Genomic DNA, 16,874 nt, shown 5'->3' on the forward strand with positions numbered 1-16,874 from the left:
GGGCATGGCTCTGTCTGATGTTGCTGCTTCTCTGGGCCTGGAGCTGAAACACAGCTTAGGCGCAGATATCATCCCCCGGGATTAATGCTGAAGGCAGTGGTCATGCGAGGGCCTGTAATTTTGCCCATTGCTAAGCACCCCGCTCTCCCCATGACTCTCTCTCTCTGCACCTGGCCTATCATTCCTACTCAGCTCATGCCTATCTGACTATCTACTCTCTGGATGACTGCTCTCTGGTGTTCTCCCCTCAGCACCTCTTTTAATGACGGAGGTCCTGCTTTCTGCTCCTGTTATCACATCTGATTTTAGCACCCTTGTTCTGGAAAAGCTGACTGGGGTGAGTCCCTGTGGCCTTCTTCAAGGAACATTACATGGTGATTGAGGTGCTGGTCTCTGAGACCTGCAAGGTACGCCCCAAGGATGGTGCAGCTGAAAATGATGTGGGGAAGAGTGTGGAGGGGGTGGGCTGCTTAGAAGCTGCAGAAGCCTCATCCTAGAAGATACTTTCCAGGGCACGGCATTGGGATCCAGAACAGCTGGGTTTCAAACTCAACTGTTAAGGACAGAGCTCTGTGACCTGTGACCACTCCCTTGACTTCTCTGGGATTCATTTTCCTCACCTGTAAAATGATTGCTGAGGTCCTCCCAGGTCAAAAATAATTATGATGTTTCAAACTTTCCAATTCAAATCTCTCCTCGTGACACCACAGGATGTTGTAACCTGATGATCATCCATGACATGTGAAATCATGTGTTAATTATGGAAACATGTGTTGATCAGGTTCTATGTGTTCAGACCTGTTTACAGGGATTAAAATTCAGAATCCTGAGTCCAGCACACCTACTTTCATTATTTCTGTTCTTCCTTGCTCTGGGAATTTGAACAAGTTATGTAACCTGACTAAAACCTTAATTACCTCAGCTGTAAAATGAGATCTATATTGATACTTATCTAAAAGGGTTATTGAGTAGATTAAATGAGATAATGCATATAGTGTCACATAATAAGCATTTATTAAAAATAGTATTTCTAAATACTGTTAATAATGTTGTACTCTGAAACAGAATATGGAAAACATCCCTTTCATACAGAATATTCTAATCGAAGTTACATGAGTGAGTTTAACAACTGGAAAACAGTGCAGAAAGGCAAGAAATTTAGTGATAAAAAAATGTATGGCAGAGACAAACAAGATTTCAGTAGATGAAAGAGAATGCCCAATTTGGGCTGGAATATGAGTTATTCCTGGCTTAAATATGTCAAAGTACTATTAAGTATGAAACAACTTAAATATGTATATATCTATATGTAGATATATGTGTATATATATGTACATATATATGTATATACAATCTTCTCATTTTTAAAATGTATTAAATGCAAAATTAATACATGGACACATCTAACTTGTAAAAATAATTGCAAGTAATACAGATTCAGGAAAAGTCTTCTTTATTGTCTAACCAATATCACTCTCTGCTATAATCACCATTATTAGCTGGGATGAATTTGTTAAAATTTTGTTCTTCTATTCATTTTTGTTTAAATATTCTAAAGCTGCAAAATACTATGCTCAGTATATGCAGAGAAGCCTGGTCAGTGAGGGAACAGGCCACTAATTTATGTTACATTAAAGTCTAGTTTGATGTTCAGCCTATTACTTACTTTTTAATAACAATACATTTAAAACAATTTTTATATCTTTAATTTATTTTTTGTGGTTACAATGTCCCCTTAGATTTATCTGAAAATAGGGGTTATAATTATTCTCAAATCTTCTTCTGTTTGCCACATAAACTGTTTCTTTTTTAAAAATTTTTTATTGATTTTAGAGAGGGGGAGAGAGAGAGAGAGAGAGAGAGAGAGAGAGAGAGAGAGAGAGAGAGAAATTCCTGTGAGAGAGAACTATCAATCGGTTGCCTCCTGTACACACCGGGCAGGGGACTGAACACCCGGCAGAGGACTGAACCTGCAATCTGGACATGTGCCCTGACCAGGAATAGAATGATGCTCAACCAACTGAGCCACATTGGCCAGGGCTAAACTCTGTTTCTTCATTGTTGAGTTTGGTGCCCATGAGTTTGGTCACCCACTCAAGTGACTTCCTGATTTCCTATTGACCTGAATCTGAATATTATGTCTGTCTGCCATGTCCCTCCCATGAATGGCTATGCTGGATGAGGGGGATCTGCTTCTAGGTGGAGTGGACTGCAGCCACTCCTCCAGGTTTAGGAGTTGAAGTCAGGCACAAGATGTGTTGTTAGGCAGGGCATGCCATCTTAGGAACATGAGTAATTTCCAATCCTCCTTTTGGTCACCATCTTTCTGAGTGTTGTCTTGCCTCTCCCACCCAGATGCCAGATTCAGTCTGTTTGGACTAAGACAGTCTTGTCAAGCACTGTCCAGCCCTGCAGAAGAGTGGAAGGGCAAAAGGGTCCACTATTTGGCTTGTCTGTTGGCAGTGATTCAGAGGCTGCCTCACCCGGGTCCGCTCCTTCTCCAATTTTTGCTACCTCTGGGCTGAGAGCACCCCTGATGGCCCTAAAGACACCCCATATTTTATAGGTCCTCTCCTTAATTTATTTTCACTTTTTATGGTACAATCTCATTTTCATCTGGTCTACCAAAAATATCTCTTCTTGTTTTCTAATCTGATTACATATTTGTTTTTAAATATATTTTTTTCCTATAATTTCTAAGATTGTGCAATGGGGAAAAGAAGTTACAGAATATTGTTGGGAGCCTCTCTCTTTCTGAATAGACTTTGGAAACTGTTTTAAGTTGGTTTTTTTTTTCTCAAAGAGCACAGGAAATAGTGTTGCATTTATTTATTACAACGAGTTATCTTTATATCCCATCAGGGTTATATTTCAACTCCTTGAAAGCATATTGCAGTAGAGAGATGCTCTTGTTAAAAGAGAAATCTTTGAAGAATGCCCAGGGTTATCCTGGAAGAAATCCATGGTAAACAGAGGTCTGACTCAAAGAGATCCCAATAAGCAGTTGCCTGGATGAATGACCCTGTGAGAGGAGGCTCAATTCTGCATCTGCCAACAGTGTGCATGCGTGTGTGTGTGTGTGTGTGTGTGTGTGTGTGTGTGTGTGTGTGGCGCGTGTGATTGTGTTGGCTTTTAATAGAAAACTTTAATTTGAAATTTCATGTTAATTAATGATCAGATATTGGTCAAGATTTGAAATTCAATTAGGAAATAAGTTTAATGAGAACTTGTGTCTATCCCACGAAGAAGATTCTCCCAGGAAGAAAAGATAAAATGTAACTTTGGCATTACCTTCACACCATAGAAAATTGAGCATTAATTAAGGTTCTACTGTTTTGTATATAAAGTTTATATTTCAAAAGAAACCTCTAACAATTTACTCTGACTAGCAACAGTGTACACTTCCCTCTTCAATTCACTTCTTCTATGCTTATTCATTCTTATACTCATTGTGTTGTTTAATTTTTGTTTTGCAATGAACCACCCCAACTACTAGGAACTTAAAACAATAGCCTTTTATTTAGCTCAGCTATTGGCTGACGTTCTTCTGTCTGGTCTGGGATTGGCTGAGCTCAGCTGGGCTCATTCATGCATCTGTAGTCAGTTAGTGATTTGAACTTATTGGCTTAGATGACAAGGGCAACTGGTCTGACTGCTCTACATGTCTCTCATCATGCAGAAGGCTCTTGTCTGCTCTGTCACTTGGAAGCTGGGTTCCAACAACAGCAAGAAGGCAAGCCTCAAAGCATGAGAACCCTGGAAGCCTCAGTAGTCTCACTCTTGATAATGTCCCATTGGTTAAAGCCAGTCACAAGGCAAAGAGTATATCCAAGGGTGGATTAAAAGAATCATGACCATTTTGCAATCTAACAAGTCATACTTTAATTAATTCTATTAATCTAGTTTTCCTGCATGCTTAAAGATTTCTCCACAAACTTGAAGTTATTAAGAAAAAATATCATGGGGAAGTTACAGTAATTAATTGTAATTTTTTATTCTAATTACATGGGTAAGAAAACCAAATTCCAGACCCAGTTCACCATTTTTTTAATCAATTTGATTTTTGACAAATTATTTAGGTTTGGAGTTAGGTTTTTTAACAGTGACTAAAATAAAGGTGTTGGATTGGATCTGAGTTTCATCTTCTCAGTCCATTATTGGTTAAAAGAAATTCGACATAAGATAGATCAAAGCAAACAGCTTTATCTGGAAGAATTTACACACAAAAAAATTTCTTCTGTATCCAGCAGAAGTACCGGAATTTCGATTCCAAAAATATGAGGTTTTTAAATATTCCAAGATTTGGACTTTAAATAGGTAATTCCCAAAGAAAAAAATTATTGTCTCTCAAACTTTCTATCTGTCCACTGAGTCTTTGACCAGATTCCTATGAAGAGGTTTGGGCTGTACCTTCTTGCCTTGCTATGCTGCTCTCCCACCCTAGATTAACTTTGACCTCATTGAGGCAGACTATGTCTTATACCTTCTTTTTGTTCCTAATAGCTAGTAGAGTGTCTCATGTTGATCATCAATGAACATCGGTTGAATTAACAGAGTAAAATTGACTTGATTTTCCTCACTGAGTAGAAGAAGATGTTCCTTTGAGGAGTATAACAGCAGATGTTTTGGAAAACTGAAAAACAGTGGGGGCTACACTCTAGCCCAAGTTAGAGGTTTGTTTGTTTTTTTACTTTCAAGAAGAAAGTGATTTGACTTCCTATGGCCATGACAAGGGGGAGGCAAGTTGCTCTATGAGGTGGAGGAAGCCTTGTGTTCTTCAGGACACAAATCAGAGATCCCAATCTGCTTGGAATAAAGAAAACAGTAAGAAAACCTCTGGGTTCCAACAACAGCAAGAAGGCAAGCCCCAAAGCATGAGAACCCTGGAAGCCTTAGCTAGTCTCACTCTTGGCTTCACTGATCTGGAACCTTAAAGTCGCTTAAACCACAGCTCTCTACGGTTGAGCTTAGAACGGGACCAGCCCTGCCAGCAGCAGGGAGGCCAAGCCATTTGGGTAGCCCTGTTGGTCTACATTTGTATGCTCCAGCCCATTTCCCACCAACAGAGTGAGCACCAGGAGGGAGGGAGGAAACAGCTCTATCATGGTTACCCTAGAAAACCAGCATTTGGATAATCAGCAGGTGATCCGAGAACTTTTTTTAAGTTATTGACTTTACATCCATTTTTCTGTCTTGGGGCTTTGGCTCATATTATCTCTAAAGATAAAAGATGGAAATAATCAAACTCATATTGGACTATGGGATTCCTGGCATTTAACTTAAATAAACAGCAACAACAATAACCAAAAAAAGAAAAAATTAAATAGCAAAGAAAAAATGCTTGTCATTTTCATTGACTCACAATAAAACTACTAAATTTAATACAAGATAACTTATTGATTAACTCAGTGAAGCAGGTACTAAAAATCAGTCTTGCAGGGGGGGGAAATATATGATTTGGGAAAATTATATTTGAAAGAGTCATATTCATTTTAAACCTCAATGTGTGACTAATAATGACAATTTGAGACCTACCCTTCTGATTAAAATTGATTTGGCGTGGCCTTACCCAAAGCTAAGGAAATGCAATAGAAATCCTCATTATCTCTCTTACATGGTTATTCTGCAATTGATTAATTAACCCTTAATTGTTTGGAATAATACTCCTGTGAGCGAGGAACCTGCTCAAGCACTGCCATCTTAATGAGAAGGAACACGAGGCCATGGGATGTAAAATGATCTCTTAAGTCACAGAAGGAATCCATATTAGATCTCAGCACAGAATGTGCATCCTCCCAGCTTCTCCTGTGCAAAGAGGGGCTTTTCCTGAATAAGCAGATGGTTGCTCTTCATTCTCCACCAAAGGCAGCCTTTTTAACTTAAAGCTGGGAGTTAGACTCTGCACCAAATTCTCGGCAACCTTTCAAGCCCAGCAGCTATGATGCCATGTAGTACAGCACCAGCACCTGGATTTACAGATCTTGAATATTTACAAAGGGTTTGAAAAGGAGAGAGAAAAGGACACGATGATCTTTATATTCTTATGACTGGCTGCATCTGAGCTGCTTACTGCCTCTCCAGGGATCTAGAAATTCCGAGTTGGGAGCAGGTTCTCCGAGCATTGTGCAGGCGATGCATTGTGATTGCTCAGTCAGTCACATTCTTTTCAAACATTTATAAATGGCTCTTGCAAACCATCTTAAGGGATTGAAGTAAATGAATGTTTTGGGGGATATAATATACTCCTGGGTCCAAAAGCCTTTATTTCGAGTTTAAGAAGACTAAGAGAAATTATAATCGGAATAAATCCGCAAAGCTGGAAGGAGTAGGCGCTCTTAATAAGTTGGCAGATAGACCGTGAAATCCCATCCAAACAGCGGGAACAACTTGGCTTCACAGCATTGCCTTCATTCAAATTCATGGCAGAATAAATCACCACCATTTGAAGTACCACAGAGCATGTATGAGCATGACAGGCACAGGAGGACTTACTGGAGGCATGGATCCAGCTTCATGTGGCAGGGTCGCTGAAATCCCCTTTTTTTACTTTTGAACCATTCAGAGGAAAAAAAGAGAGAAAGAAAAATACAGTAGAAGCAGATGTTCCCTTTTCAATAGTTTCAGCAAACACTCGGGGCCTTTGGTCATAGCTGCTTCCCGTGGTCCACACAAGCTGTCCTAATACTGCAGTTGGTGGCCTGTTGGATAACAAACAATGTGGGGAGATCGCTCCTAGGGCGTTCAGGGTTTGGATCTTTCTGTAAATCCTGATGTCTGGGGAAAAGAATCTTTGAGCCCCAGTTAAGAGGAGATGAAGTTAAGATCCTATGATCTTGATTAAGGAATCAAATTGTCTTCTCAGCTCTTACAGGCTAAATTGTGTCCACATCCACCACCTCCATTCATATGTTGAAGCTCTAACCCCCCTAGTATCTCAAAATGTGGCTGTATTTGAAAATAAGGCCTTTAAAGAGGCAATCAAGTTCAATTGAGGCCCCTAGAGTGTGCCCTAATCCAGGCTGACTGGTGTCCTTGTAAGAGATTAGAACACACAGATATCAGATGTGCCCTCACAGAGAAGAGGCCATGTGAGGACATACCCATCTGCAAGCCCAGGAGAGAGGCCTTGGGAGAAACCACATCCTGAGGACTTCCAGCCTCCAGAACTGAGAGGAAATACAATTCTGCTGTGGGAGCCTCCCAGTCTGTGGAGCTTTGCTACGGCAGCCCCAGCAGACCGAGGCACCGGCGCTGATCCTGCCTCCTGCTCAGCATCACCTGCAACTGGGCAGACAGCCTGTGTCCAGGCAGCAGGAGGTCAAACATACTTCTTGAATGAATAAATGAATACACGAATGGAGGAAATGGACATTCCTCTCCTCCAGTTTCCTTCTTTCTCTGAAATAGGCATAGTTATAGTAACTCTGTCACAGGGTTGTGGCGGGAAGTACCTGTCAAGTGCTTAGGATATTATGGCAGGCACATGGCAAAACCCATAAAAGTATTTGCACTGATGACATTTACTATTCAGCTTGATATTGTATTTCATCTTTTGGTGGCTTTAGAGACAATGATCTTTGAAGTAGTGGGATACATTCTTAGGCAACATAAGGATTTTACTGCATGCTTTTCCAATAGCACTCGGGTTGTTTTAGTCTATTATATCTAATTGCTTTGTGGACCAGAAAATCACAGAAATTAGAAGTGGATGAGTCAGTTCCCATCACATCTGGTTCTTTCTTTAACGGTTGGATTAGGTTATTTTATAACAATTTGGGGCGGGAATGGACTGTAGGAGGAACAAACTGGCATTCCTTACTTTCCCCCACTCTCCAGTCCTAGCAAATGCCTTGGGACTCAAAAGAGGCAGGACTTGGGCCTGGATTGTGCATTGCGGGGCAGGGGAGAAAGGTCAAGTTCGTACAACAATGCTTGAAGTGTAATGAGAGATAAAACATTCACAATTGTTGTCTTAAGTCTTCCACTATGAGCTAGATTTTCTCTGTTGAAAAATTTCTCGAGCTTCATGTGATTACCCTTATTTTTCCTCCCCTCAGTAATAGTCTCCCACGGTAAAAACTAACAGAGCCCATTTTTGTGCTTTTTCTCTATTTCCTGGGTACGGAGCCAGCCTGTTGCATGCTGCATTAACCTCTCAAACCAGCCTGAGACTTGAGCTGCACTGAAAGTGTTTCTAATTTCAACCTGTCTGCCTTCCATGAGGCTTTGTTTATGCAATGGGCACTGTCTCAGGGACCCGTGGCCCCTCTGCCATTTCTGATTCATCACTGCATTCATATTAATTTGTGATTTCTCACTGTTGATTTGCCCACATCCTGCAGCACTTTTAGGTCAGGAGCTCCTGGAGAGCATGCTGGCATCATTGCGTTTTCGGTAACCTCTTTCCGCGTGTGAGCAAAGTGCTTAATACTTAAGTGAAGGGATGAGAGGTGCTGTTCACAGGTCCTTTTCTATCTTCTACCTTCCTGCCCCTCAGGGTCACCTCTATTCTTTATTTCCTCCCCTTGCTAATTTCTTTCTGAGCAGTAAGTGTAGCAACGCTCACTGATATCGACAAGTATGCCACTGAGAGGGAGAGTGTTTTAAATTTTTTCTTTTAAAATGCTGTGTGCTGCCAGGAAAAGTAAACAGAGTAGGCAAAACATCACACATCCTGATTTCTTTTTTGAAATTAAACTTATTGAGTGACATTGGTGAATAAAATTAAATAGGTCTCAAGTGTACCATTCTATATGCATCATCTGTATATTTGCATTGTGTGTTCACTACCCAGAGTCAAATCTCCTTCCATTACCACATACTTTACCTCCTTTACCTTTTTCTACCTCTTCCCCATCCTCCTTTCCCTCTGGTGATCACCATACTATTGTCAGTGTCTAATAGGATGATTAATTTCCGTTTTTGAAATGGAAAGGCCTATTTTGTGCCTGGCTTCTTTGACTCAACATTACATTTGTGAGATTTAGCTATGTTGTTGCATGTAGCAGTAGTTTGTCAATTTTTGTTGACATATAATATTCCATTGTGTGAATACATACCTTGTTCAATCTCTTTACTTATTATACTTACAGGTGGTTTCAGTTTGGGGCTATTATGAATAGTGTTCTGAATACTACTGCATGCTTGTCGTTTTGTTTATGTTTCTGTTGAGTATATAACTCGGAGTGGAATTACTGGGTCATAAAATATGCTTTGTTCAGCTTTAGCAGGTATGGTTAAACATTTTTCCAAAATGGTTGCACAAATTTACACTCCCCCCAACAATGTATAAGCAGTCCCATTATCCCACACTTGGTACTGTCTGCCTGTCATTTTAGCTATTCTGGAATGTGTGTTATAGTTTTGTTTTGAGATTCAATGATTTGGAGTAAGTTCTGATGCCTAGTGCCAGAGAAATCTATCGATAAAATGCCTAAAATGAAATAATACAAAAGGAGTATGAGGCACTTAAAGGGCTCACACTAAACTTGGGAAGATAAGAAATTCAAATATGACCCTAACAGGCCACAGTGAAATAATGAAGTATTTGGGACCAATGTTAAATGTTCCCTCTCTCTTTTTTTCTAATCTTCACCCGAGGATATGTTTTTATTGATTTTAGAGAGAGAGAGAGAAAGGGAGATAGATAGATAGAGAAAAACATTGATCAGGTGTCTCCTGTAAGTGCCTCAACTGGGGATCGAACTCACATCCTAGGTATGTGCCTTGGTGTATGGGAGGATGCTCAGATGGACTGAGCCACCCTGCTGGGGCTAAATGTTCTCTTGATGTTTGTTGAATGTTGGGTATAAATTGTTCAAAACAAACAGTAGAATCAGTCCCTGAACAGAGAGAAGACAGATGATAGAGCACTGGTGCTGAGAAAAGGAATGAAATGGGACTTCAGCTGGGCCTTTGGTATAAGATGTTTGCAGGTGAAGAAAACTGTGTGAGTGGGTGTGCACATTTGTGCATATGTAACACTGAGATAATATTTTATTATCTACAATTACCTAACTTGCTAACACCTTGAGAAGAGTCGAGATTATGTCAGAAACACAAGGTGCAGGGATCAGCTCATTGAATGTTTCAAAGGATGAGTGCCATCCTTTATGTTTCAAACTGTCCTCTTCTATCTTGCATTAGCTCTGACTTCAGACATTTAGAACCAGAGCAAAATGTGCTTTGAAATTAGGGGGGAGGTTTAAAACATGACTTCTGTTTTGTTCTTAACTGTTTAGAGTGGGGAAATGGATTGTGCAAAATCTATTTCTCACCTCAGATTTTAAAATAGTAAAGTAAATCTCTCATTTCTTATAGACATTTAAAAAGAAGAAATGTTATTATAATCATATACCACTAGAAAGGTCTTTATGATGCTTTTATCTTCATTGACTTGATCTCACAAATAGGAAATTTGACAGAGAAGGCTTCTCACCTCCAAATGCTAATTTTCACTTTTTGTATTTAGAAAACAATACTTTGGGCAACATCTCCTGCTAAGAAACTACATTTCCCAGCTTTGTTTATAACTTCATGAGTCCATAAAACTAAGTTCTGGCCAAACTAATATAATAGAAGTACAATTTGAGTCTTCTAAGAGACAGTGGGATTAAACTTCTTCCTTCCTGCTACATGGATATAATGGCTATAACTCCAGCAGCCACTTTGACTTTGCCATGAGGAGCAGAAAATAAAGCAAGAAAACAGAGCATACAAATAGAGGGAAACTTGATTCATGAATACTTTGTGCAACTGCCCTATCCTGCTGATTTTCAGTTGTCTTTTATATAAAAAATCTTTGTGAGTTTTAGCCACTGCAAATTAATCTTTGTTGTTAGCAGTTGAACATGATTCCCCACTGATGCAGATTGGTAGAAATGTGTAATCCATACTTTCCCAACCTACGGATAAAAAACAACAACACGTTATGCTCGTTATGGATGTCCAGGCCAGCAAGCATCAGCTCACACAAGCTGGGAAGAAGCTCTATGACATGGATGTGACAAAGGCCAACATCTTGAATTCGGCCTGGTGGAGAGAAGATGGCATCTGTCCAACTGGTTCCTGACTATGTATGATGTTTTGAATGTTGTCAGCAAAATGGGGATCATCTAAACTGAGTCCAGCTGGCTAATTCTAAATATAAATTTCTTCAACATAAAACAAGAAAAAGATGGCCCTAATAGTATCTCCTTTACCTTCACTCTCTACGGTGTGAATTTGCCATTCCCATATCAAGAAATGGAATCTAATTTCCTTCCCCTGAATCTAGGCCGGCCTTATGACTAACTTGTAACCAATGAGAAATTGCTAAAGGCTTTGTTGTGTGACTTTTCAGGTTGGCTCCAAAAAGGTGATGAAACTTCCACCTAATTTTCTTGGGACACTGGGTCTGAGGGAGCCTGACCCCTATGTAAGAAATCCAGCTACCCACAGACCATCGGGCTGGGAACACCATGCTTGATGCTCCAGTTGATAGAACCATGTGAGGCAGTCTATTAGCCACTCCTAACCACCAAACATGTGAGGGTAGACCAACCCATCCACCAGCTGAGTTCCACTGAGTGAAGAAATACCCAGCCGTACTCTGACTGAATTCCTGACCCACAAAGTCCATGAGACATAATCAAATAGCTATTGCTTCAAACCACTAAGTTGTGGGGTAGTTTGTTCTGCAGCAATAGTAACGGGAACATCTCCACAGTAGTTATTCACAAGCATTTACTTATCCAAGAGCCTGGCAGCTCCATGGGAGCAGGTGGCCTGCCTGTGCTGCTCACTGTTACATCTCCAGTAGCCAGCACAGGATTTGCTATGTTGTAGGTGTTCAGAAAAGATAAAAGTGTCCCAAAGTCTTAGTTTAGTTTTAAGCAATATAAAGCTTAGCACTGCACAATGACTTCTGGGATACCCTGTTATTAAATGAACGAGAGATGAGCTCTTTCAGTCGTAGCCACTTGTAATGGAATCTGACGTTTGCAATTTCAGTCACAAGGAAGTAACTTAGAACTAATTTCTTTCAGGCTTCCAAACTGACCAGTCTTATTCAGAATCTTCTACAGAAATGACAAAATGTATTATAAGTTATATTAATATCTTTCAGGAGCTGAAGTAATTTAGTAACACTAAATGTCAGAAAGTAGCTTCATATTAAAACTGAAAAAAAACCCACTGTGATTAAAGGAAGACTACTCAATATCAATTAGAGATGAGCACTATTTCTTATTTTCACTATCTTTTTTAATAAACTCATTAACCCATGTAATGATATTTCCTCCAGTGGATATTAGAGAAATTTACAATAGTTGAATTGACTCCCATTCACCTTAAACAAAATAGAATAGGAAAGACCAGTCTCATTTACATAATTGTTTTGGATTCCTTAGATAGAAATGATTTTCTGGGTTGTCTCGTCCAAACAAATTTGCAATTGAAACTAGAGGCTTCATTTCCCCCCCAACTTCTTTATGATAAGAATCTAAACTGTCTCATGATGCTACATCTTGCCTGAAATGTTTTATACATATCCTGATCTTTTGTTGCAAGATGATTCTGACCACCCTAAATTAGAGCGTGAACATGACATCTCTTTATTCTTTCGGAACCTTTCTCTGAAGGTATGTGAAAATGCTACCAACCATGAATTCTCTCAGCTAGGCCTCAAGATAATTACTTATGTAGCCATTTTACAAAGGTGCTCAATAAATCTAGGATTAAATTACTCAATAAAGGTCACTCAAAAGATGGATCATATTGATTTTCCCTTTAAAAGGCAAGAGTCATCTCAGATACATGACCTCTTATGCACCCAGAAGCCATCTGTGATTGGGAAACTGCTCACGTAAAACTCTTTTGAACTTTCTAAGAATTATTTCTCAGAGGGGGTTTCAATTAGTGTAAAAAGTCAGGATGGCCATGGCGCATTAACAGATACTCCCTAAAGCTCAGTTTATTATTTACTGCTAATGTTATATGAACAATTTGAACTGAGTAGGAGAAGTGTTCCCTAATCATTATAGTCACTAACTAAGGGTGAGGTATGTGTGTGTAGAAGAGGTGTTCCCTAATCATTGTAGTCATTCATGGACCTAAAGGTGACAGAGGTTCCATTTATTTCCAAGATCACAAAGACAGAACAAAGGGCACATGGCAAATTGTGCACTGGCTCTTGACACTTCTGCCTGGAAGTGATGCCTAGCTAATATCCTTACCCTTCATTAGCCAAAGCACGTTACCTGACCGTGCCAATTTTCAGAAGGTGTGGAGAAGTGCAAGCCTCCGTGAGCCTGGCAGGAGACCAGACCAGGACAGTTGTGCACAACTGTAATGTCTAACACTAATTAGAGGGTGACCCAGGGCCCCGCAAAGAACCAAGCAATCTCTCGTCAAGAGGGAACAAAAATTCCAGACTTTCTCACTCTCACTTGAGATTGAGTTCCAAATGCCCAGGAGAAGGCAGTTAAAACAGAGTTTTAGATAATTCCTTTGAAAGAAATAGTTGATTTGTATTTGCAATAAGAAGATAGTGTTCTGTCTCTGGTAGGAGCTCTATGGCCCCCTCAGCTAACTATTGTACAATACTGGATAATCTACCAGGCATTCTTAAATCTGAAATGCTCAGGGTCTTGCTACCCAAAATATGGTGGGGGGTCATCAGTACCACCTGGGTGCTTGTTATAAATGCAGATCATCAGGCCCCCATCCAAACTTTATCAACTCAAAATTTGAATTTAACAAAATCCCTAGCTGATTAAAGTTTAAGAAGCACTGGATTAGGCCACCTGGGATGTGCCTGTGAAATCAATGGTGCATGATGCTGGAAATTACATAATTGAGAGGCAACATTTTTAAAAAGGTCTCTTTTTTAAATTTGGATTTTCAAATTGTGACAGGGCTTACGACTCCAAATAATTAAGGGTGTTAAAAAAAATTAACGGTGTTGAATCATAGAGGCGAAAACTCTTGTAATTAAGAATTTTATCTGCTGCACTTAATAATTTAATCTGCTTGTTAGGTGGGCCTCATGCCACTAGCATCTTATTATTCCAGTTTTGAAGAGAATGGCAGTCATGTGTTATTACTTTAGTGGACTTCAGGGGAGGTCAGAGGGACACCGTGCCAAGCACAACTTCCCATTTCATAATATTGAACAGTAAGACGTCCAAGTTTCTCCCACACATCTTTAGTTATCTAGTCTTCGAAGGCAAACTACTGCTTCCAAACTTTATGAGATGCATACATTATCATAGCTTATCTCAGATTCCTCCCATTTTGGGGAGAAAAAGGTGTTTTGTGTATGGAGAGGTACCCCACTATTAACATTAGCACAATAGTATGTTTCCGAAGTGATAATAGCTTTTCATGTTTTTTTTTCTCCTAAAACAATATCTCTTTTTTAAAAAATATATATTTTACTGATTTTTTACAGAGAGGAATAGAGAGTTAAAAGCATCGATGAGAGAGAAACATCGATCAGCTGCCTCCTGGATACCTCCTACTGGGGCTGTGCCTGCAACCAAGGCACATGCCCTTGACCAGAATCAAACCTGGGACCTTTCAGTCCACAGGCCGACGATCTATCCACTGAGTCAAACCAGTTAGGGCTAAAACAATATTTCTTAAAAAATAAACATAAGGACTGAAATAAAATGACAGAAAATAATTGCACAAAATTATTTCCTCCCTGAATTTCAGAGCTGGGGTGCTTCTTAGGAAGTTTCAGTCAATATAATCCCAACCAGCTAGGACAAGGTAAACCTGATATGGCGCTCAACAATAATGCCTAGATTAGTTTAGTGATGGCTGTGAAATAATTTTACTCTACGTAAATTTCTTAATGAAATCACCACCTGGAGAGAGAGAGAAAATAGAAACAAATTATTGTACATCCTGTGACTCTATCTAACATAAATGGGCCAAAATTTATCCACCAGTTTTATGATGCATCTTTCTTTAAACCCGGCCGCATCTCAAAAATACTGCAGCGAGATACTGAAAACATTTAATGAGAAACATAAAACACGTGCAGATAAGGTAGGAAAATATATGTGCATTCATAGTCACTACGAGCTGCCTCGTATATCATGCTTAGACGATAATTTAGATGTCTTAACACAGTTTTATTCCCAACTGTTGGTAGTAATTTTGCTGCTACCTCTAAAATAGGCGAGTTTCATCATCAATAGATAGGTAACAGTTGTCTAGAGTGTTGTAGTGCTGCTTCTGGGTTTAGTGCCATAAAAAACAAAACTGTTTCACAGGAAAGTAAATCAGGTTGCCTCACTGAAATATGAGAGACTGGACTGAGCAGAACTCCTAAGCAAATCCATTTGTTTTTCTCTTCTGTTTAAAAACAGGTGAGTTTTGGAAATATCGGATTCCTGATCTGACCCTCAAGAGGTGAATTTAATCATAAAGGAATGATGGTCGTTTTACAGCTCATCTGACCAAAGTTTAGAAGTTATAATGCTCTTAATATAGTTATATAACCAGGGCATTCAAGGCATCTCACAAGGGCAGAAGAGCTCCTCTCCCCCTTCATTCCTTTCTCAGTCCTGCTTTCAATTATTGGCTTCTCAAAACCATTTAAGAAACCACCGAGGACTAGCAGGCCATTGGAAAGCCCAGACCAACTGCCCAAGGACAGAAAGGTACACTGGTTCTGTTTAGAAAAACCTGGGGAATAGCATGTAGATCATTGCCACTGAGTTGGCCATTAGTTGAGTTCCTTCTCACAGTGTAATGTATAGTAGCCATTTTTTAGTTGTTAATAGACCCCAATGTGTCGTCTGATTTTAAGTCTCTGTGTGTTTTCTTTGTTTTTCTTTCCAGGTGGAGTATCTTTGCAAAGTTCCATCTTATCCTCTGTTTGGTTTTGGCTTTTATTAATTTTATTTTATTGTTGTCAGTATTACAGATGTCTCCCATTTTCTCCACCCAACCCCCACCCCTTTCCCATGCTATTGTCTGTATCCAGGGGTTATGCATATATGCATATATGTTCTTTGGTTAATCTTTTTCTGTTCCCTCCCTCAAAACCCCTCCCCTCGAGGTCTGTTATTCTGGACCTATTTTGTTTGTCAGTCTATTTTGTTCTTTAGAGTCCCCTTATAAGTGAGATCATGTGATATTTGTCTTTCTCTAACTGGCTTATTTCGCTTAGCATAATAGTTTCCAGGGCCATCCATGCTGTCTCAAAGAGCAAGAGACCCTCTTTTTTCACGGCTGCATAGTATTCCATGTGTAAATGTCCCACCGCTTTTTTATACATTCATCTACCAAACAAAATAGGCACTTCGGCTGCTTCCAGATCTTAGCTATTATAAATAACCCTACTATGAACATAGGGGTGCATATATGTTTTCTGATTAGTTTCAGTATTCTTAGGATATATGCCCAGAAGTGGGATTTCTGGATTAATTGGCAGTTTCATTAATTTTTTTGAGGAAACTCCATACTGTTTTCCACAGTGGCTGTACCAGTGTACATTCCTACCAGCAGTGTACTAGGGTTTCCTTTTCTCCACATGCTTGCCAGCACTTGCTGTTTGTTGATTTATTGATGATAGCCATTCTGATAGGTATGAGGTAATACCTCATTGTAGTTTTAATTTGCATATCTCTGATGATTAGTGACTTTGAGCATTTTTTCATGTGTCTGTTGGCCATCTGTATGTCTTCTTTGGAGAAGTGTCTATTTGGGTCCTTTGCCCATTTTTTAACTGGATTGCTTGTCTTCCTGGTGTTGAGGTGTATCTTGAGAAAGAACAGAGTTAGAGGTATCACAATATCAGATATCAAACTATACTACAAAGCCATTGTAATAAGATAGTGGTACTGGCAGAAGAAAAGGCATATAGACCAATGGAACAG

Source organism: Myotis lucifugus, unplaced genomic scaffold (genome assembly GCF_000147115.1).
Source record: "Myotis lucifugus unplaced genomic scaffold, Myoluc2.0 scaffold_42, whole genome shotgun sequence".
Classification (NCBI taxonomy): Eukaryota; Metazoa; Chordata; class Mammalia; order Chiroptera; family Vespertilionidae; genus Myotis; species Myotis lucifugus.